The 22,465-nt window shown below is 43.5% G+C and overlaps 1 long non-coding RNA gene across 1 annotated transcript in view; it reads right to left on the reverse strand.

Moving 5' to 3' along the window:
* Positions 1–14,538: 14,538 nt before the first annotated feature.
* The window catches only part of LOC140731869 (uncharacterized), a 51,465-nt gene continuing 43,538 nt past the window's right edge, over positions 14,539–22,465 (reverse strand). Inside the window, exons 3-5 of the long non-coding RNA XR_012099928.1 lie at positions 18,638–18,693; positions 17,374–17,480; positions 14,539–15,009 (exon numbers count right to left, since the gene is read on the reverse strand). This is a non-coding gene — a long non-coding RNA (uncharacterized lncRNA). The remainder of the gene's footprint in view (positions 15,010–17,373; positions 17,481–18,637; positions 18,694–22,465) is intronic.

Raw genomic sequence — 22,465 nt, forward strand, 5'->3', positions numbered from 1 at the left:
CGTTGAAGTCCCCAAGCAAAAGGATCTTATTATTCTTAGGGATTCAGCAAAGAGCTTCATTCAATGTCTGATAAAAGCATTCCTTGGCCTCATTCTCAGATGGCAAAGTTGGTGCGTAGGCACTGAGAAGCGTGCCATAACGTTTCTTTGCCAGGGGGATACGGAGGGTCATTAGTCTTTCACTAATGCCAACAGGTGTTTCTGTGAGACTTGGTAGAAAGGTGTTCTTGATGGCCAATCCTACTCTGTGGAGATGTTGTCCACCTCAGGGGAAACCTTTCCAGAAGAAGGTGTAACCCATCCTTTCCTCTGTTAAAGAGCCTTCATCCAGGAGCCTGGTCTCACTCAGGGCAGCAATGTCGATGTTGTAGAGCCTCAGCTCAGCAGCGATCAAGGCTGTTCTCCAGTGAGGTCTGTCAGAGATGCCATACGAGTCCAGGAGAGACCTTACATTCCATGTTGCCAGTTTTAGGTTGTATTGTTTCTTATTTTGACCGCAGTAGTGGAATAGCCTGATAGGCACAGTAACCTATCCAGGTGAGTGATGGAATGGGCAATTTTTAGGCCACCTTTTCTAGGCCCTTCCCCAATTGGGGTGAGCAGTGTGGTCCCTAAATAGGGCTGCTCAGTCACACAGGGGTCTGCTGAAAACAGCTGCCACTCAGTCCCAGCTGCTAGCAACCAAATACCCTGTGCCGCTGCTGTGCAGGGTTCTGTCTAGGAGCTCCCAGTCCATTTGTACCTGCTCCCATTGCCAGATGCCCCATCGCTCTCAGACTTCAACCATATGTAAGGTCCAGGTATTGTTCACCATGGTCAGAGGTGGAGACCTGCACAAGGAAGATATTAAAGTGCCACAAGGGGTGCGCTATCTTCACCATGATGAGGTAAATCCCGGTGGCAAGGGTGAACCCAGGACAACCAGTCCCACATCTTGGCTGCCGGGTCCTTGGTCTGTTAAGGCCCCCCTATTGCGCGCCACCAGAAGAGCAATTACATAGAGTACAGGAAGTGGATATTCCTGTTAGAAGGAAGAAAGGGATGGAAAGATTACAGAACCTTGGATACCCAGAGAGGTGATGAATTTATTCAGGAAGAAAAAGGGAAAGTATGTAAAGCTTCAGAAATTATTTTCAAACAGAGCACACGAGGATTATAAAGAAGCAAGACAAGAACTGAAGACGTGAATTATGAAAGCCAGGTGAGACCATGAACAGTCCTTGGCAAGTAGGATTAAGGTGAATCCCAAACTGTTGTATACACACATCAAGAGCAAGAGGATATCTAGGGAGATGGTGGGACTACACAAGGATAAAGGGGGGAAACATTTGTTTGAATGCGGAAAATGTGGGTGAGGAACTCAATGAGTACTTTGCTTCAGTATTTACCAAGGACAAGATTCGGAGGGCCAGAAGATCAGTGCTGAGTGTATAAATATATTAGGGCATTTAGAGATCGAGGAGGAGGAGGTGTTGGGCTCCTAATGAGTATTAAGCTAGATAAGTCCCCAGGGCCTGATGGGATTTACCCCAGGTTATGGAAGGAGGCAAGAGACGAGCTTGCGGGGGCCTTGACCAGTATATTTACTTCCTCCCTAGCCACAGGTGAGGTCCTGGAGGACAGGCAAGTGGCTAATATTGTACCTCTATTTAAGAGGGGAACAAGACAAAATCCTGGGAACTATAGACTGGTGAGTCTCACGTCAGTTGTAGGGAAATTGCCGGAGAAAATTCTTAGGGATAGGATATATGAGCATTTGGAAACCCACGGTCTAATCAGGGAGAACCAGTATGGCTTTATGTATGGCATGTGCCTTACCAACTTGATTGCGTTTTTTGACAAGGTGACAAGAGAGATTGATGACGGTAGGGCAGTGAATATTGTCTACATGAATTTTAGTAAGGTGTTTGACAAAGTCCCTCGTGGGAGGCAAACCCAGAAGATTAAGAGGCATGAAGTCGGCAGTGAATTGGCTGCTTGGATTCAGAACGAGCTTGTGCATTGAAGATAGAAGGTAGCGGTTGAAAGGACTATAATTAGTGGTGTTCTGCAGGGATCTGTGCTGGGACCTGGATGATGATGTAGATGGGTGAGTCAGTAAATTTGTGAATGGTGTAGCTGTGGATGGGTGGAAACTGGCTAAGGATACAGCACAGTATAGACCACTGGCAGATATGGGCTGAGAAACAGCAGATAGAGTTTACCCAGATAAATGTTGCACTTTGGTGGGGCAAACATAAGGAGACAGTACACTGGTAAGGGCAAGATCCTTAACAGAGTTGCTGAGCAGAGAGATCTTGGGATCCAAGTTCATAGCTCCTTGAAAATGGCTACACAGGTCGATAAGGTGGTGTTACGTACCCCGTAACTGGGTCGCTTACCAGCAAAGATAGAGAGGTCCGTTGAAGTCTGATGGTACTATTTTTAACAGTATTTATTGATAAAAATACACAAAAATAATATCAATGCAACCATACAGATAATATACGTCATCAATACTAAATCTAAAAGCGCGGGTATAATAATAATCAATAAGAAATAGCTCTATCGTTGTCTAGGGGATAATGTATTGTCCGATGGAAATATAAAAGTCACTCAAGTTCATTCAGGCTGCAGCTTTTGGTTGGCGAGAGAGAGATTAAAACTTGCCCATTCCTTTTATGATGTCAACCCTTCGAGAGTCGTTGGGGCTGATTTCTCCTTTGTTGTTAGCTAAAGCTGTTCTTCTGTGGCAAGGCCCACCAATTCCGAGGCAAATGGAAAAGGACGCACGTGGCTTTCCACCGGCTTTCGCTATTACGCTGTTACAGGATTTCTAGCATGTCTTCTGGTGCGTCTGAGGGGCTGTTCCCACAGACCCTCTCTTATCCCCACTCACGAGGTCTCAGATGTCAATCAGGGTGGAATGATGCCATCCTCCAACCAGCCCACATTGCCTGAGGGCCTCCACGAAGCACAGTACTCAATACACAATTCCGTCTTCAAGAGACAATGGCCGTTTCCTGTAGCTTTGTATCGCCCAGGGGTCAAGACATTCCAAACGTCTCTCTCTCATTTCCTGGGTCTCCTGACCTGAATTAATAGCGATCTTGTGATTCTCAAAAAGGAGGGGGCTACTCTGCACCCCTCGGCCCCTCAGAGTTGGGAACAGGCGTAACAGTGGTTAAGAAGTCTTATGGCATGCTTGTTTTTATTAGTCGAGCACAGCATCATGTGCCAAAGGGCCAGTACTGTTCTATATTCTAAATACTCCGGTTACAAAATGAAGGCCAGAGATTGAGTAATCTATAGAGCTGACTCATCTCCTGACAACAAAAGATCTTTCTTCATCGACAAGGTACACGAGTGTGATAGAATACTCTCTACCTGTCCGTATGTCTGCAGTACCAGCAATTCCCAAGAGGCTCAACACCATCCAATACCCCATTGATTGACACTCCATCAATCACCCTAAACCTTCATTCCCTTCATTGTAAGCACATATTGACTTACTAGACCAGGCTACTTGATAGACACACTACCCCACGTAATAGAATGCTGTCTATCTCTAAGAAGGGCAAAAGGTGGAGGTGAATGGAACATCTCCACCTGCAGGTTCCCCTCCAGGTAACAAACAATCCTGACTTGGAAATACATCGTTGATCCTTCATCATCACTGATCTGAATGCTGGAAAACCCTCCTCAACAGCACTGTGGGAGTGCCTCCACTTGGTTCAAGGTAAGGCTCATCACTAAGGGCAATCAGAGTTGGGAAAAATGTGGCCAGCTCCTAAAAAAAATGAATAAAAAGTTCACTTAACAGTCTGAAGGTCATGATGATGTGCTGCAGTAAAGTTCATGAAGATCAATGTATGCAGAATCAGAAGGCAAGTAGCAGAGTAGTTGGCTTCAAGACCAGACAGAGAGTGCATATCCATTTGGAGATAGGATACGGACAGTGGTGGCCCTTGTGGATCAGAAATGGAACTTCTATTATTCATAATCTATTCTTCTGATTTAGGATTCCAAAACATATATTTTTTTAAAATTTTATAGTGGCACCAGATTGCTTGGGGTGTGCAACAGGAACTGCGCCAGCTCCAACAAAGACAGCAACAAATTATAGGAAGTCAATAAGGAAAGCAACAGACTATAGGAAGGTCAGAAGTGGTGAAGTTTGCAAAATGTTCTGCACCATTCGTGACTCCTCAGATAGTGAAGCAGTTCATACCCAAATGCAGCAGGATCTGGACAATACCCAGGCTTCGGCTGACAAGTGGCAAGTAACATTTGAGCCACGTAAGTTCCAGGGAATGACCATCTCCAACAAGAGAGGCTCTAACCACCATTCCTTGACGTTCAGTGGCATCACCATCACTGAATCCCCTACCATCAACATCCTGGGGGTTACCATTGACAGGAAACTGAACTGGTCTAGCCATATAAACACCATGGCTACCAGAGCAGGTCAAAGGCTAGGAATTCTCTGGTGTATAATTCACCTCCTGACTCCCCAAAGCCTGTCCACCATCTAAAAGGCTCAGGTCAGGAGTGTCAATGAATACTCACCACTCGCCTGGATGAGTACAGCTCCATCAACACTCAAGAAGCTCGACACCACCTAGTACAAGGCAGCCCACTCAATTGGTACCCCTTCCTCAAGCATCCAATCCCTCCACATCGATGAACAGTTACAGCAGTGTGTACTATCTACAAGATGCACTGCAACAACACATCAAAGTTCCTAAGGCAGCACCTTCCAGACTCAGAACTACTACCATCTAGAAGGACAAAAACAGCAGATACCTGGGAACACCACCACTTGGAAATCACCGTCCTGACTTGGAAACATATCACTGTCGCTGGGTCAAAATCATGGAATTCCCTCCCTAACAGCACTGTGGGTGTACCTACACCTCAGGGACTGCAGGTTCAAGAAGGCAGCTCACCACCACCTTCTCAAGGACAATAAATGCTGGCTTAGCTGGCAATGCTCACATCCAGTAAATGAATAAAAACAAATAAAGAAATAAATTTTAAAAATTAATGAATATAGATAAGTGACCTAGCACAGATGAATCTGAGATTTTACAGTTTATTGAGCCTCATTTCTTTTGTAAAGTGAAAGTGAACAAAGGAATCTCAGTATACAAATGTACAAGTAACTAAAAGTAGGCAGATAAAAAGCAAACTAAGCACAGGGTTTATTTCTAGAGAAACTGAACTTAAAAGTAGAAGTATTACGTTAAATGTGCAACAAGTATGTTAGTTTGGAGCAGTGTCTACTATCCTAGTCACCATAATATGGAGAGGAGATAGAGGTACTGGAGAGGATGCCAAAACAGGCTTAGCAGATTGTACAACAAATTCACGGATGTAACAAGCAAAGGAAGATGAGCAGATTGGTTTCATTTGGTACTGATAAAAGAAAGTGAAGAAATGTTCCAATATTTGTATTTGAAGTTCAGAGACGTTTGATGGAGGCGTTTACAGGAAATACTTTCTCTTGTAAGGACGAATAAAACTCAAGCCCATCAACATTATATCATCACTTAGAAGACAAATAGGACATCCAAGAAAACTTCTCTCCCCGTATAGCGGGGAGAGTATGGAGCTCAGTATCACAGGAAGTTGTGGTGAGTGGTGTAGATCCATTCATGAAGAGGAACACGCAAATGGAAGGTTACACTGATGAGAATAGTTATGAAGGGTGGGCTGGTGGGCCGATGGGGATGATTTGTTTATTTACTTATTGAGTCACAGTGTGGAATAGGCCCTTCTGGCCCTTTAAGCCACGCTGCCCAGCAATCCCCTGATTTAATCTTAGTCTAATCACGGGACAATTCACAATTAACCTGCCAACTGGTACATCTTTGGACTATGGGAGGAAACCTACACGGTCACGGGGAGAATGTACAAACTCCTTCCAGGCAGCGGTAGGAATTGAACAGTCGCTTCTACTGTAAAGCGTTGTGCTAACCACTGTGCTACCATGCCACATTGCTGTGATGTGGACTCCATGTAAGTTATCATCGGAAGAGTGGTTCCGATAGAGGGAATAAAGGACCAAGATCTTTTAAAACTTTCATTCTAATATGCTGGTGTAATGAAAATCAAGCTGTCGAGAAATGGTAATAATTTACACCAGATCTAACATGGGTGAGAATCGCCAAAGGAATGAGAGGTCCAGGGTCAACTTTGTATACTCAGGCATAAAAGAGTTAGTACATGTAACACCTCTGTGTACTTATGCAGCTGTTAGCTCTTCCACCTGTAAGCTTCATGGAGTTCCAGACATTCCGCTAGTTGTTCCCTCTGGATCTGATGGCTTCACTCCTCCAGCCTGCTCCTGAATCCACAGCAGCTTAGAACTGTCCCAGGATCGGTGTACATATTCAACTGAATGAAGAAAGTTGATGGACATTATCCACCTCTTGTATAAAGAGAATGTTAGTTGTACAATTGTTGATTAGCTCTTAAAATTAAAACTGGAATCAGCATAACCTTAAGTGTAAAGTAGCAGCAGTGATACAATATGAGTAATTATTAATAATTGATCTGATCCCATTTTGTTTATATGTAAAAACAAATTAAAATCTTTCAACTCTCAGTAACATTTGGAAAGGTGGAGTTTTGAATTCTTCCCTCCCAAAAGGGGGAGGCATGTAGTTTAACAACTTCGTTTGCAGTTAATGTTTTTAGACTGAAATCAGTCCTTTTCTTCTCAAACCAAAGGAGAACCACAGATAGTAAAGAAGGTCAAATATCAGCAGCAGTCCCCATGAAACAGCAGCCTGAGTTTCATTCTGCCTATCACTACCTCTGATCATTCCAAGCAATCTATCGACATTGGGCAGGCCCTGAACTGCTGGAAAAAGAGGCAGCAACTTTGGGCACAGAAAGATCCCCACAACAGCCAAGCAGTAATGGATATAATCTTGTTTAATGATGGTGATTGTGTGATAAAATTGGCCAAGATATTCAGTGAACTTCCTCACTTTCCTTCAAAATATTGGCATGGAAATATTATTGCCTGCCTAAAGCAGATTTACTGGACTGGGTCATGCTGATCTTCAGCTGATAGTTCTCAATGGAGCTACATTCTTCACAGATGTAATTGCAGGCAGTAAAGTCAACTTGCTTCTAAACTTCCATTCTGCTACTGGAGTCCAGGGCAGAAAACAAAGATCCTGAGGTTCAGGGGCTGAGTGAACCACCCACCAGATTGGTATGCTGGGAGAGTGGGTGGGGAAAATTCACTGACCTTGCTTGAAAAGGTTAAAAGTACATTCTTTTAACTGACTATGATCATCAGAGAATATCACAAAGCCATCAGGGCCATCCAGGACAGAGCTGTTGGATTTTCCTTCTGAGGCCTAGTAGGTGCTAGTAGGTCCTCAGACCCACAGAACTGCTGATACACAAGCCTTCCATGAGAGCAGAGAGTGCAGTATAGGGTGTGGTGAATAATGAGTGCAGGCCAGATCGAGCTGCCCACACCTCAAACAGAGCAACGTTCACACACGGGAGAGTGAATCTGGGTGGTGAATTTGCATGCATACACAGCTCAGCTGATGCTTTGTGAAGTTTGCCATCTTACCCGAGATAGAGTTGGTTGTTAAGAAGATGGATGGATTCAGTATATTTACAGAAGGAGGCATTTGGAATGCAAAATCAAAGTTCAAAGTAAACTTTATTATCAAAGTACATACATGCCACCATATACCACACTGAGATTCATTTTCTTGGGGACGTACTCAACAAATCTATAGAATAATGAAAGACCACCCAACTAGTGTGTCCAAGCAGAATGCAGAAGATAACAAACTGCAAATAGAAAAAGAAATAAATAATAAATAAATAAACAATAAATATCAAGAACATGAGATGAAGACTCCTTCAAAGTAACCTTTGGGAACATTTCAATGATGGTGCGAGTGTAGTTATCCCCATTTGGTGAAGAGCGATGGTTGAGGGATAGTAACTGTTTCTGAACCTCGTGGTGTGAGTCCTGAGGCTCTTGTACTTTCTTCCTAATGGCAGCAGCAAGAAGAGAGCATGACCTGGGTGATGGGGATCCCTGATGATGGATGCTGCTTTCCTATGATAGCGCTCCATGTAGATGTGCTCAATGGTGGGGAGTGCTTTACCCATCATGGACTGGGCCATATCCACTACTTTATGTAGGATTTTCCATTCAAGGGCATTGGTGCTTCCATACCAGGCTGTGGTGCAGCCAGTCAATATACTCTTGAATACACATCTATAGAAGTTTGGCAAAGTTTTAGATCTCCTGCCAAATCTCTGCAAACTCTTAAGGAAGTAAAGTGCTGCTGTGGTTTCTATATAATTGCACTTACATGCTGGGCCCAGGACATGTCCTCCGAAATAGTAACACCTCGGAATTTAAAGTTGCTAATTCTCTCTACCTCTGATCCTCCGATGAGGACTGGCTTATGGGCCTTTGGTTTCCATTGAATTAAATTCTAATACAATTTAACCAAAATAATACAAATTCTACTCATAGTGTGCTTTTCAATCATCCCAAACAGTCTTGACAAGGTCTTGAGTTGGTTATGCCACAGAAATGCGTGTGAACACTACATTCTTCCCCTCATGAATAATAAATCTTAGCAGACCGAGAGGCCAGGAAGTTGAATGCCCTGATCATTTTGAAGGATTTAAGCACATAATCGAGGCAATTCAAATTTAGATAGTTCCACAGTAATGAGGTAATCCTGTAACACTGCTACATCCACAGTTGGCATATTTTGTGCAATCTAGCCATGGTGTACATAAAGGACATTGGGAGCTACAGCAGAGAAAGACTGAAGAGGTGCAAGAATGGATAATATAAAGTTTGTGTAACTGAAGCTTACATGGTATTAGATTTGTTCTCTTAAGGAGGACCTTGTCACATCAGGCTGTATTCAATGGTCTTGCCATTGACAACCTACCAGCATCAACTGGTCCAGTCACATTAATACCATGTAAGACACAGGACTAACTCCCCTCCTGACACCCCAAAGCATTTCCACCAACTACAAGGCCCAGGTCCAGAGCATCCTAAACACTCAAAGCCTCTGTCATCACATGGGTGTGTTTGCCTGAATGTTACATCGCATCTTGACTTGGAAATAAGTCACTGCTCCTTTATTGTGGCTAAATTCTAGTGCTCCTTGCATTAGGACTGGGTAATGCCTTCTCCAGAAGATCTGCAGTACTCATGAAAGCAACTCAGCACCACATTCTTCTGGGTGATTAGGGATTGGCAATAGACAACTTCCAACCTGGCCAGCAATGCTCATATTTTAGGGAAATGAGTAAAATAAAATAATTGCAACCTCCTGTCAACACATAACCGGTTATTATTCTGCCAACATAGTAAACATGCCAAAAACACCTTACAGTTGGAGCGACACTAGGAAACTTGTCAATTCTGAATCAGAATCAGGTTTATTTTCACTGACGCAAGTCCTGGAATTTGTGGTTTTGTGGCAGCAGCACTGTGCAAGAACATTAAAAATTGCTGTAAGTTACAGTGACATCCTGTGCCAATGTGTTGATGGCTTGAAACTCAGGTGAAATTTCATTACTGCTGCATATCGTGTTTTTGCAAGCTCATGCTGAAAGTACATTGGGCAAAATGAATATGTAATATTATGCTGCAACTTCTTTGTAAATATTAAACAATATTTTTCAATGTGTTGTAGTCTCAAGAGAGGATGTTATAATGTCAGCACATGAAGCACAAGACCATAATTACTCCCATTATTATTTCTGAATGAGGTCTATAGAAACATAACAGCAATTCTCCTCTGCTGATTCTTATCGTAAACTCAGGAAGGATGTTATTAAGTTTAATGTTTGGAAGTATAATATATAAGCAGGTGTCTGATTTGTGATCCTTTGCAACAGGGATTTTAAAGTAGAATAACTCTGACACTGTAAACATGAAAATAAAAGCAGGAGTTGCTGTAAGTGTAACTACAAGAGATGGTGGAATCTGGAACAAAGTACAAAACACTTGAAGAGTGGCAGATCATGCAGCATTTGTGGAGGCAAAAGGTGTCAGTCAATGATTTTGGGTTGAGAGGACAAATCCTCAGCAGGCCAGCCAACTTCTGTGGAGGGCGAGAGTTTCCACCTTTCCAATAGATTTGAAAAAAAGAAATGTGGTGTGAATTGCAAAGGAGTGAGCATGGTGGGGAGAACAAAAGTGTTTGTAATCAGATGGAGATGAAAAGAAATGAAGGGGGAGAGAGAGAGAGAGAGAGAGAGAGAGAGAGAGAGAGAGAGAGAGAGAGAGAGAGAGGGAGAGAGGGAGAGAGAGAGAGAGAGAGAGGGAGAGAGAGAGAGAGAGAAGGCATGTTAGCAATTAATTTGTCTGGACATGATGTGCATAGAAGGAGAACAGAAAAGAAAGAACAAGTAGGAGAGATCAGGGAGACAGGGTTTGTTTTCTCTGGAGCAGAAAAGAGTAAGAGAGGATATGGCTGAGGTATATAAAATTGTGAGTAGTGTAGGTATGGTAGCTGCAGTAAACTTTGCCCTGATTTGAAAAGAAAGACACTGCAAATTCTGGATGTCTGAAACATTTTCAGTAATATTTTCTGTGGCTTTGGACAGTGTGAGTGTCCCTGTGCTGTGGAGCAGGAAGAGCTGCCAGAGGTAATGTAGGCAAAACTAGCCCAGTTGTGAGTGAGAGAGTTGGGGGGGGGGGTTGCCGTGAGTTGAGGGTAGGGGTGCAGTGAGAGGACCTAGGAGCATGGGCAAGTAAACAGAGGGAGTATCATTGAAGAGTAGTGAATGGGGGGTAGTGAGGGGGCAGTGAGAGGAGGGAATGAGTTTTGGAGGAGCTTTGAGCAAGGATCAATACTTACACAGAATGATCATGGGAGGCATCGAGATAGAGTTAGGTTGGGAGGAGTTGGTGAGTGGAGTGGGGTGGGAGTGGTTTGTCAGTGGAAGGTCAATGAGCGAGGTGGCAGGACTTGAATGGGAATATCAGTAAAAGTCGTTAAAATCTTGAATGTGTTGACAGAGAGACCCTCCAAATAGAGTGATACACGATGGAAACAGCTTTCCCTAGCCAATTTATCCACATTGACCAAGATGCCCATTTGCCTGCATTTAGCCCAGATCCCTCTATACCTGGGGTCCATGGACCCCTCAGTTAATTGTAGGGATCTGTGGCATAAAGCAGGTTGGGAACCCCAACCCTAAATGTTTCCCATCCATTAACATATTGAAGATAGGAATTGTAGCGACACACACAAAATGCTGGAGGAACTCAGCAGGAGAGGCAGCATCTATGGAAAAGAGTAAACAGTCGATTATTTCCAGTCGAGATCCTTCATCAAGACTGGAGTAAAAAGATGAGGGAGTCAGAGTTAAATGGCGGGCTTGATATCTCCTTCCTGATTGTTGTTTTACAGACAACATTTTCAACTACCTGAAAAAAGATTTCTCCAGCTCTCTCTTTTTCATCTCATCTGAGCTTCTAACCACAGCTCCATCTGTAGATTGTCGGGTATGAGACGAGTGCACTGCAGATAACTGTTCGTTGTTCTGAATCAGTCATCTTGGGTTCTGGTTTGTTGACATCAGTTAGTTAGTGAAGCAGATGATTTAAATCAAGCACGACTGAAGGAGAACTGATTTGTTTTCCCCATGAGGTTACGTATTGCAGGCTCTACTACATAGGAAAGGGGGAACATGCCTTTGAGTTGCTCTGGACAGTTGAGTTAAGACCACCATTCTGGCAGAAATAAATGTGTTAATCAGGAGGCATAAACCATAATATCATAAAATTATAAAGGCTTGCACCATAGAATAATGGAATTCAGTCCATTGTGTGAATGCTAAGCAAAATAAGCTGTGTAGCTGCCTCCCACTTTGCAGCTCCTGTAGGTTACAGCCCCTCTAATGGTAATTTCTTAATGAAAGTTTCTGGGAGTTCACATCACAGATGACCTCACCTAGTCCCTTAATATCACCTCCCTGAAAACATTCACAGCAGCGCCTCCACTTCCTGAGGAGACTGAGGCAGGCAAGCCCCCCCACCCCCATCTTAACTGTGTTTTACAGAAGCAATATTGAGAGCGTCATGACAAGTTGAATCTCCACCTGGTATGGGAGCAGCCTACAAAAGACCATATGAACAATTGAGAGGATCATAGGGGTCTCCCTACCATCCACTTATCGGGAACATTTATCAGGAGTGCTGCATACGCAGGGCCCTTAGTATTATCAACGATCCCACCCATCCATCCAGCTTCCTCTTTGACTTTCTACCATCAGGCAGGAGACTCCGATGCATAAGAACAAGAACAGTCAGGATGGGAAACAGTTTCTTCCTCCAGGCCATTAGGCTTCTGAGCTCCCTGTTGCATCATATTCACCATTTAATCTGCCCGTGTCTTACAATATTTAATATTAATGGCCTTTAGTTTGTCAGTTATGTGTGATTCATCTGTAAATTTTATCCTTACCTTCATAAGTTACCATGTGTTATGTCTACTACTGTGCTTTACACCCTGGTTCAAAGAAACATTCTCTTTCCTATATACATTATATTGTTTTATACATTATATACATGTATATTGTTAAATGACAGTAAATTGGACTTGGCTTTGCCACCTATGAGGACAATGGACAGAATGCACTTCCCACCAATCCTGCTATAATTGATCTACATTGTTTGGTCTTAAGCATCAAATGGGGCTGTTCATGAGCTCTCTGTCCAGGTCACTCATAGAAATGTTTTTAACATCTCAGTTAAATGTTCTTTCTGTCTTCTTTGTATATGGTGTGAGCTGCTAGAAGAATTGATTGAGGCTAACCCAATATCATTTAAAAGGACTCACCTGGACAAGTGCATGGATAAAGAAGATTTAGATCAGGGGCTCCACGAACCCCTCGGTTAATAGGAGGGGACAATGGCATAAAAGGGGTTGGGAACCCCTGATTTAGAGGGGCACAGGCCAAGTGCAGGGAAATGGGATTAGCTTAGATGAGCATCTTACTCAGCATGGATGAGTTGGGCCAAGGGACCCGTGAGTATGTTCCAGAGAAAACAATTGTGTCCTGGCTGTTCTCTCCTCAGGACTACAGTACCTCCTCAGAGCCACATCCAGAAGCAGTTTGTAAGTTGAAATGTCAGAGCCTTGTCAAAATAGGAATTTGTTGTGACTTAACACTGTCCAACTGAAGGCGGAGTACAAGGCAGGATTCCTAGCAGTGTGGAGAAACAGAGTGATTATGGGGTCCAATCTATAGATTCCTCTGAGCTGCCACACAAGTGGATAGGGTGATTCAGAAGGCATATGGTGTGTTGGCTTTCGTTAGCTGGGGAATTGAATTCCAGAGCGCTGGGGTAGTGTTGCAGCTCTATAATACTCTAGTTAGTCCACACGTAGAGTATTGTGTTCAGTTCTTATCATTTCACTGTGGGAAGGATATGGAAGCTTTAGAAAGAGTGCCAAGGAGATTTGCCAGAACACTGCTGAATTAGAGAGTATGCCTTATGAGAAAAGGTTTGAATAAACTAGGGCTTTTTCTCTGTAGTGTCAGAGGATGTGATGAGACAATAGAGGTGTAAAAGATTATGTGAGGTATGGATAGGGTGGACAGCCAGTGCCTTTTTCCCAGGGCATCAATGACCAATACCAGAAGACATCCTTTTAAGCTAAGTGAAGGAAGGTTTAGGGAAGATGTCAGAGGTTGTTTATTTTTACACAGACAGTGGTAACTGCCGAGGGGGTAACAGATGCTGATACAAATGGGACATTTAGATAGGCTCATGGATGTAAGAAAAATGAAGGGTTTTGGGCTGTGTAGGAGGGTTGGGTTAGATTGATCATGGAGAGGTTTATATAGCTCACAAAGGGCCTGTACTGTTCTACTGTTCTATGCGTATGGTGACAACTTCTGTGAGATTAAGCAATAAGTGGTGTTGCTGTGGTTACTGCTCACGGACCGGCAAAGCAAAAACAAGTGCATTGTTGTTCAATTGCTTTTTCCAGCAATCTCACAGGCACATTTTCTAAATTGTGAGTTTCAAATATTCTAAATTAAATCCATCTATCTGAGACAATGAGATGAGTTTTATAGAAAACGCTGGAACACTCGAACAGCAAATGAAGCAGCATCTGTGGAAAAAAGAACAGTTTCAGTTAAGGACCCTTAATCGAAACTAGAAAATAGAAACCAAGTTAGTTTCTAACTTGGAAGGTTGAGTGGGGTGGGTGGAATAAAGGGAAGTTCTCTAATAGGGTGAGATTGGACAACTTCATGTAACAGTTTAAGGAGCAAAAAAAAACTTCTTTGTGCAACCTGTTGTCAATGATAAGACTGTGAGACTCGATCAGTGGGTCAAAGTTCAAGGGAAAAAAGTGACAAAGCTGACAGAAAATGGCCAGTGATGACTCAGTGGTTTTCTGAGTCAGAATATAAAGACGCAAACAATTAAAAGCTTGTGCATTCAATCATAAAAGTACAGAATTTGTTCTCAGTTTTAATTTCAGATTTCGAAGTAAAAGACAGAGTTGAGTTTATTGTCATATGCATAATTACATGTATGCTCAGGTGCAAAGAAAAATTTGCAACAGCATCACAAGCACAGAAAATCACATACTTAAGCAACATTTACAAGAAAACATAAAAACATAAATTCAATGCAACTTTTACAAGAAAGAGCACAAATAGAACAAAGAAGTCCATTCTTGTTCAAAGTGATCAAAGCTATCATAGTGTTGGTCAACTGTAGTCATTGTGATTGTGCTAGCTGGTCCAAGGATTGAATAGTTTAAGAGAACTCGCTGTTCTTGACTCTGGAGGTATGGGAGTTCAGGCTTCTGTACCTCCTGCCCGATGGCAGCTGTGAGAAGATGGCATAGACTGGATGGTGGGGAACTTTGATGATGCTAGATGTCTTCTTCAAGCAGTGCATCATGCAGATGCTACCAGTAGAGGGGAGGGATGTGCCCATGGTGTATTGGGTTGAGTCCATCACTCTTCAGAGCATTCCTGTGCATTTAAATTGCCATATCAGACCGTAACATAATGAGTCGAAATACTTTAAAGAATAGAGTTACAGTAGATTTGCATTATCCAAATTTTGATGCATTTCCGCTAATGTTTTTCGTATTGGGAATGTGTGTGTTACACATAGAAGTCTTGTTAAAGAAGCTGCAGTCACTCAGACAACCTCTGACATGCACAGCTGAAGCTAAGCAACTGCCAACAACAAAGAGCACAGAATGTTGGAGAACCAACTATTTCCATTATCCGGGTTCTTTTTCACTTTAATTTCCCTGACAGAATTTTCTGGGCATCTATTGCTAACGTACATGTTCCAGTCTTCACAGTATATACTATTCCAGGTGATTCCTCCACTCTGCCAGCCTGAATTCCTTAGCTCACTTAGTCAATGAATTACCAAGACTGGTGAATTTTAATCAATAGGCAGGATTGGCCAGGGTTGAGTTATTTTACTTAGACAAGAGCTGGCTGATAGAACACCTAATTGAGGTTCTTATAATTATGGGAACAGAAAGAACATAGTTCCCTAATCAGAGGGCTGTGGCAATTGGTGGAATGATAAATGAGGAACTGGGAATAATTTTTCACACGCTGTGGCTGGTGGAGGCCCACTCCCTGACAAAGGTAGAATCTCATCCTGCATGTGCCTTCTTTCTGGATGTCAAATAGAAACATAGAAAACCTACAGCATAATACAGGCCCTTCGGCCCACTATGCTGTGCTGAACATATACTAACTTTAGTAATTACCAATAGCCCTCTATTTTTCTAAGCTCCATATACAATAATCTACATGGTCTTCATAACTTGCTCTCACTATGACCTCCATACCTGGATCTGATACCTCTGTATGCTTTGAAGACTGTGTTCTTATACGGCACTCAATGTTGGATTAGAATTTAAATTGCTATTTTTCATGTAATTTAACTTTCTTTTAGCTGGCTTATATCTTTGCAAAATCACCTGAATGTCTGTAAACATTCAGTGGATTTTCAGTAATTTGTAGTATAGCTAGTTCTGTGCTTCTGCCGTTTCTGTCGGTGAGCCTGAGATGCTATGGCAGCATAAATTAAGACTGGCCTTGTTGTCTCACAGATTGTTCTTATCAGAGAAACCTCCCACTAGTTTGTCATATAAAGAGGGACCACTGGGTCTCCAGTCTTTAGTTCTTTGTTCTTTTCTCCACTCTTTACTTGCTTTGTTAGTACAAGCTGACTGTGTGTAACTTGTACTGTGACCAGCAGCTAATTAAGCAGCTGTGACCATAAGACTTGCACCTCCTTCTTGACCTCTGAAGAATGCTTCTGGATACTATCATCTTCAGGTCCAACAGTGCCCTGGAAGTTTATTTAGGGACACAACACTTACCTGCACTACATGCTTGAATTCCTTTGAAGAGCTGTTCGTGGAGTGTGACGGAAGGCTTATAGTGCAGACCTCAGGGTGCTGCTTTGTGGGTGTGTGAGTGGCTGGTGCCTCTCCCACTGAGGCTGGCCTCCACATGATACGGTGGTCTTATCCAGCGTCACCTAAAGGGGATCTGTGGTTCCACACTGTGATGTCCAGGCACAGAATGACCTCAGCAGGATGATCTTTAAGTTGAAAACTTGCCTCTCATCCCTCAAACTGGTCTTCCTCTAACCCTTAAAGTGACTGTACACCCAAAACCCCTCAGCGTAACTGGCTCAGCCATAGTCTGGACACAAGTACCAATATTCCAGTAGGTGCCCCCTCCCCAACAATGGCTGAGATGTCGCTCCAATAAATACTACACTCATACCCCGCTCCCTATTCCTCCAGCATCCCATAAGTCTCTTGTCCACGTGAAATGCCCACTGAGAAGGAGCAGGTTTAAGATTAGAGGGAAGAGTTTTAAAAGGAATCTGAAGGGTAATTCTTTTACACAGAGGGTGTTTGATATCTGGAACCCACTACCAGCAGAAGTGGGGGAATCAGACACAACTAGTACAGTAACAGGATTAGTGTAAACAGGCAAAAAAGCTGTTGTGTAAGATGGTGGGTTGGAGATCCCTTTTCTGAGCTATACAACATTGTGATGTCCCACTAATCTCCTTACCAGCACTCATCCCTGCAAACAGCCCAAGTACAATATTTGCCAATTCACCTCCTCCCTCACCTCCATTCATGGCCCCAAACAGACCTTCCAGGTGAGGCGACACTTCACCTGGGAATCTGCTGGGGTTGTCTATTGAGTCTGGTGCTCCTGATACAGCCTCCTCTATGCTGGTGAGACCTGTCGAAAATTGGGGGACTGCTTCATTGAGCACCTTTGCACCATTGCCATAAGCTGGAATTCCCAGTGGTCAAACACTTCAATTCCAATTCCCACCCGGGTTCCGACAAGTCGATCCATGGCCTCCTCTTGTGCCACGATGAGGCAGGCCACTCTCAGGGTGGAGGAGCAACATCGTATATTCTGTCTTGGTAGCCTCCAACCTGTTGGGACAAGTTTTGATTATTTTTCTACTTCTTGGTAAAAAAATTTAGTTTCCCTTCACCTCCCCTCTTCTTCTATTCCCCACTCTGGCCTTTTACCTCTTCTCACCTACTTATCATCTCTCTCTGGGTCCTCTCCTTCCTTTTCTCCTATGGTCCTCTCTCCTCCCCATATTAGATTCCTTCTTCTCCAGCCCTTTACCTTTCCCACCCACCTGGCTTCACCTATCACCTTCCAGCTAGCCTCCTTCCTCTTCCCTCACCTTTCTATTCTGGAGTCTTCCCCCTTCCTTTTAGTCCTGAAGAAGGGTCTCGGCCAGAAAGTCAACTGTTTATTCATCTCCATTGATAATGCCTGATCTGCTGAGTTGATGGAGCATTTTTGCTTCAGACTTTGTTTCTCACAGTGAAGCAGCAATCCTCACAGGTATTTATTAGATACAAAAGTGCTTGGGATAATCTGTGGCCATGACAGTGGCAATGTTAATATTAATTTTAACATTTTAATTGGTACAGTCCATACCTCATCCCAGTATTAATGTGATGCTACCTGTAAACTAGGGAGGAAAAATAGTGCAGGTGAAACTTGGTCGCCAATTCAGGGGATTGATATTTACTGTACGAGCTCCTGGTTTCACATCTCCAAGCTGGACAATTTGCCCATCTGGCACTTTCAAGGGTTAATGTAAGTCAGCGATATTCAGGGAAGTGACTTCCATTGAGCAAGGGCTGCACCAGATTCAGTGATTCTTTGATGGGGTCACACCCAGTGCAGACAAGTCTCCACAGTGCTGGCAGATGGAATATGCAACAGAGTGAGGTGTGCAGGAAGATAATTGTGTCTGGCCTTAGGTGCTGTGTAAGGAGAGGCAGACAAATATAGGGAAGAGTGAGTCATCTGGCTCTGTCTCCGGACACAATGGTTTAAACCCTCAACTGCTTCCACTACAGATATATCAGAATTTTATTCCAAGAACTCTTTTCTCTCATTTCAGTCCATGTCATGTCTGTCTGCTCGTTGAATACTGCACCAGCCAGCAATATCTGAACCTTCCCTCACTCTTATGTCCATCTACATGGAACATAAGAGTAGCTGGATGAGGACTACCACAAACACTGATACAACAGAGCGCACACACCAGAGAGAAAGGACTGACCTGCACCCCTCTCAGCTGAAGGTGGAGAGACAGTGTGTGATGTAGGTGCCTAGCCTCTGTAAAAATAACACACAAAGCATCAGAATAATACGTGGGAAGCGGAAGTGACTCTATAAGGTACTGTATGTGTTGAGTATGCCACTGTGCCCTCTTTAACTGGAAGGAAAGATTGAAACTAGTTTATCAAATGTGCTAATTTATCTGATTTACCAAATATCAAATTCTCTTCCATCTTAGGACCTGCACTGCTGCAGATGGTGTTTGTCAGGGCGCTGAAGCAGGGACTCAATCGCAGACCAAGTACTGTGCGCACTGTGATATTTACTGAGCAGCAAATCCAGAGGGGCAACAAAGTTGCCATCAAAGTTCAGGCAGAGATCAAAAATTCGACAGAAATCCAAAGACCAGAATCGGGAAACAGTCAGAGTTGATGTTCGGACAGACAGAGTTCAGATACAAATGCTGGAAAAGCTCAGGAAAGTTCACTGGCACAATCTGGCAACAAGCAGGTGAAAACACGGGACTGAAATACACTGAGCAGTAAACAGAGAGGCAGATGATAGGTGGAGCACAATGAGACAGAATTGGCAGCAAAACAATTAATAATGGGTAACAGGTGAGAGGCAGAGTACTCAGTAATACAGGGGCCGGAGTAGAGCAGGAGCAGGGACAGGAGCACACGGGGCATGAAAACAAACAAGAGCACACGGCAATACAAAACCACAGACTGAAGGCTAGGGAGAAAACAAACAAAAAGACAAAGTTCAACTGGCGGTACTGACAGTGTTGGAGACTCTACAGGTGTTGTGAATACAGAATTCACCTCTGCATTCGCTGAAGGTGTCATATCTTAATTTTCTTCCATCATGTTCAGTTCCAAATCTCCTACAACAATAGTAGGAGTTGCTTCAGGAATATGTTTAATATCTTCCTGCACTAGGCTTGCTGATCTATAAGACCCATTCTATATCTCTTACCTATTCTTATGAGGTTATTTTTGGAACCAGTTATCCCCCTCAATCCATCCAATATGCCATTTTCTCATCTCCAACCAGCCAGCTATGTGAACCTTGTCATGTAATTTGAACCTCTTCCTTTTTTAGCACATCTTGTGATGTTGGTTTTGCTTCAGCTGCCTTGCTTCCACTTTTTCTTCCAGATGCAGCTGAAGCTGTCCAACACATGCCCCAAGTTTTCTGTGCATCATCACGTCCACTGAAGCAAACCCTTTCATGGATTCAGGGGCCAATTAAAGTTCAAAATAAAGTTTATGATCAGAGTTCATACACTACAGCTCTGAGATTCTTTTTCTACAGGCATACTTATCAAATCCATAGAAGAGTAACTGTAAACAGGATCAAGAGACAAACTGTGCAAATGCAAATATAAAGAGCAATAAATAACAAGCATAAAATAAAGATAAATGAGTATAGTTATCCCCTTTATTTCAAGAGCCTGATGTATGGGGGACAGATAAGAGGTTCTGTGGAGGACATCGAGAATCCCGGTTGGTCTGTTGCCTCCCTGGTGCCAGGGTCCGCGATATCTCGGATAAGTTCTCGGTATTCTCAAGAGGCAGGGTGAGCAGCCAGATGTCATGGTCCATGTAGGGACCAATGATGTGGATAGGAAGGAGGAGGAGGTCCTGCAAAAGAGAATTTATGGAGTTAGGTGCAAAGTTGAAGGACAGGACCTCCAGGGTTGCAATCTCAGGATTACTATCCATGCCATGTGCTAGTGAGACTAGAAATAAGAAGATAATGCAGCTAAATACGTGGCTAAGGAGTTGGTGCAGGAGGGAGGGCTTCATGTTTCTGGACAAGTGGGCCTTGTTCCTGGAAAGGTGGGACCTGTTCCGACGGGACAGGTTGCACCTGAACTGGAGGGGGACTAACATCCTTGCGGGAAGGTCTGTTAGTGCTGCTCCGGGGGGTTAAACTAGATTTGCAGGGGGAGGGGAACCAGAGTGTTAGAGCAGATAGTGAGGTGGAGGAGGAGAAAGGTCATGCGAGAGCTGCAAGTATAGTGCATGGAGTAAAGCCAGATCTAACATACAAAGAGGCTTTGAGGAAAGAGAAACAGAATGAAGGGTGTAAAGGTAGTAAGGTAGAAGGGCTAAAGTGCATGTACTTCAATGCAAGAAGCATCAGGAACAAAGGTGATGAACTGAGAGCTTGGATACATGCATGGAATTATGATGTAGTGGCCATTACAGAGACTTGGCTGGCACCAGGGCAGGAATGGATTCTCAATATTCCTGGATTTCAGTGCTTTAAAAGGGATAGAGAGTGGGGAAAAAGGGTGGCATTACCGGTCAGGGATACTATTAGAGCTACAGAAAGGGTGGGTAATGTAGCAGGATCCTCTTTTGAGTCAGTATGGGTGGAAGTCAGGAACAGGAAGGGAGAAGTTACTCTATTGGGAGTATTCTATAGGCCCATTGGTAGCAGCAGAGATACCGAGGAGCAGATTGAGAGGCAGAGTTTGGAAAGGTGCAAAAATAACAGTACTGTTATCATTGGTGACTTTAACTTCCCTAATACTGATTGGCACCTGATTAGTTCCAATGGTTTAGATGGGACAGAGTTTGTTAAGTGTGTCCAGGATGGATTCCTGTCACAGTATGTTGACAGGCCAACCGGGGGAATGCCATACTAGATCTAGTACTAGATAACGAACCAGGCAGGACACAGATCTCTCGGTGGATGAGCATCTGGGGGTCAGTGACCACCACTCCTTGGCCTTTAGCATTATCATGGAAAAGGATAGAATCAGAGGGGACAGAAAAATTTTTAATTGGGGAAGGGCAAATTATGAGGCTATAAGGCTAGAACTTGCGGGTGTAAATTGGGATGATGTTTTCGCAGGGAAATGTACTATGGACATGCGGTCGATGTTTAGGGATCTCTTGCAGGATGTCAGGAATAAATGTGTCCCGGTGAGGAAGATAAAGAATGGTAGTGTGAAGGAACCATGGGTGACAAGTGAGGTGGAGAATCTAGTCAGATGAAGAAGGCAACATAAGTGAGGTTTAGGAAGCAAGGATCTGATGAGTCTATTGAGGAATATAGGGTAGCAAGAAATAAGCTTAAGAAGGGGCTGAGGAGAGCAAGAAGGGGACATGAGAAGGCCTTGGCGAGTAGGGTAGAGGAAAACCCCAAGGCATTCTTCAATTATGTGAAGAACAAAAGGTTGACAAGAGTGAAGATAGGATCGATTAGAGATAAAGGTGGGAAGATGTGCCTGGAGGCTGTAGAAGTGAGCGAGGTCCTCAATGAATACTTCTGTTTGGTATTCACCAATGAGAGGGAACTTGATGACGGTGAGGACAATATGAGTGAGATTGATGTTCTGGAGCATGTTGATATTAAGGGAGAGGAGGTGTTGAAGTTGTTAAAATACATTAGGACAGATAAGTCCCCGTGGCCTGACAGAATATTTCCCAGGCTGCTCCACAAGGCGAGGGAAGAGATTACTGAGCCTCTGGCTAGAATCTTTATGTCCTTGTTGTCCACAGGAATGGTACCGGAGGATTGGAGGGAGGCAAATGTTGTCTCCTTGTTCAAAAAAGGTAGTGGGGTAGTCTGGATAATTATAGACCAGTGAGCCTTACGTCTGTGGTGGAAAGCTGTTGGAAAAGATTCTTAGAGATAGAATGGCTTTGTGAAGGGCAGATCATGTCTAACAAGCCTGATAGAGTTCTTTGAGGAGGTGACCAGGCATATAGATGAGGGTAGTGCAGTGGATGTGATCTACATGGATTTTAGTAAGGCATTTGACAAGGTACCACACAGTAGGCTTATTCAGAAAGTCAGAAGACATGGGATC

The sequence above is a fragment of the Hemitrygon akajei genome, chromosome 8 (genome assembly GCF_048418815.1).
Source record: "Hemitrygon akajei chromosome 8, sHemAka1.3, whole genome shotgun sequence".
Taxonomy (NCBI): Eukaryota; Metazoa; Chordata; class Chondrichthyes; order Myliobatiformes; family Dasyatidae; genus Hemitrygon; species Hemitrygon akajei.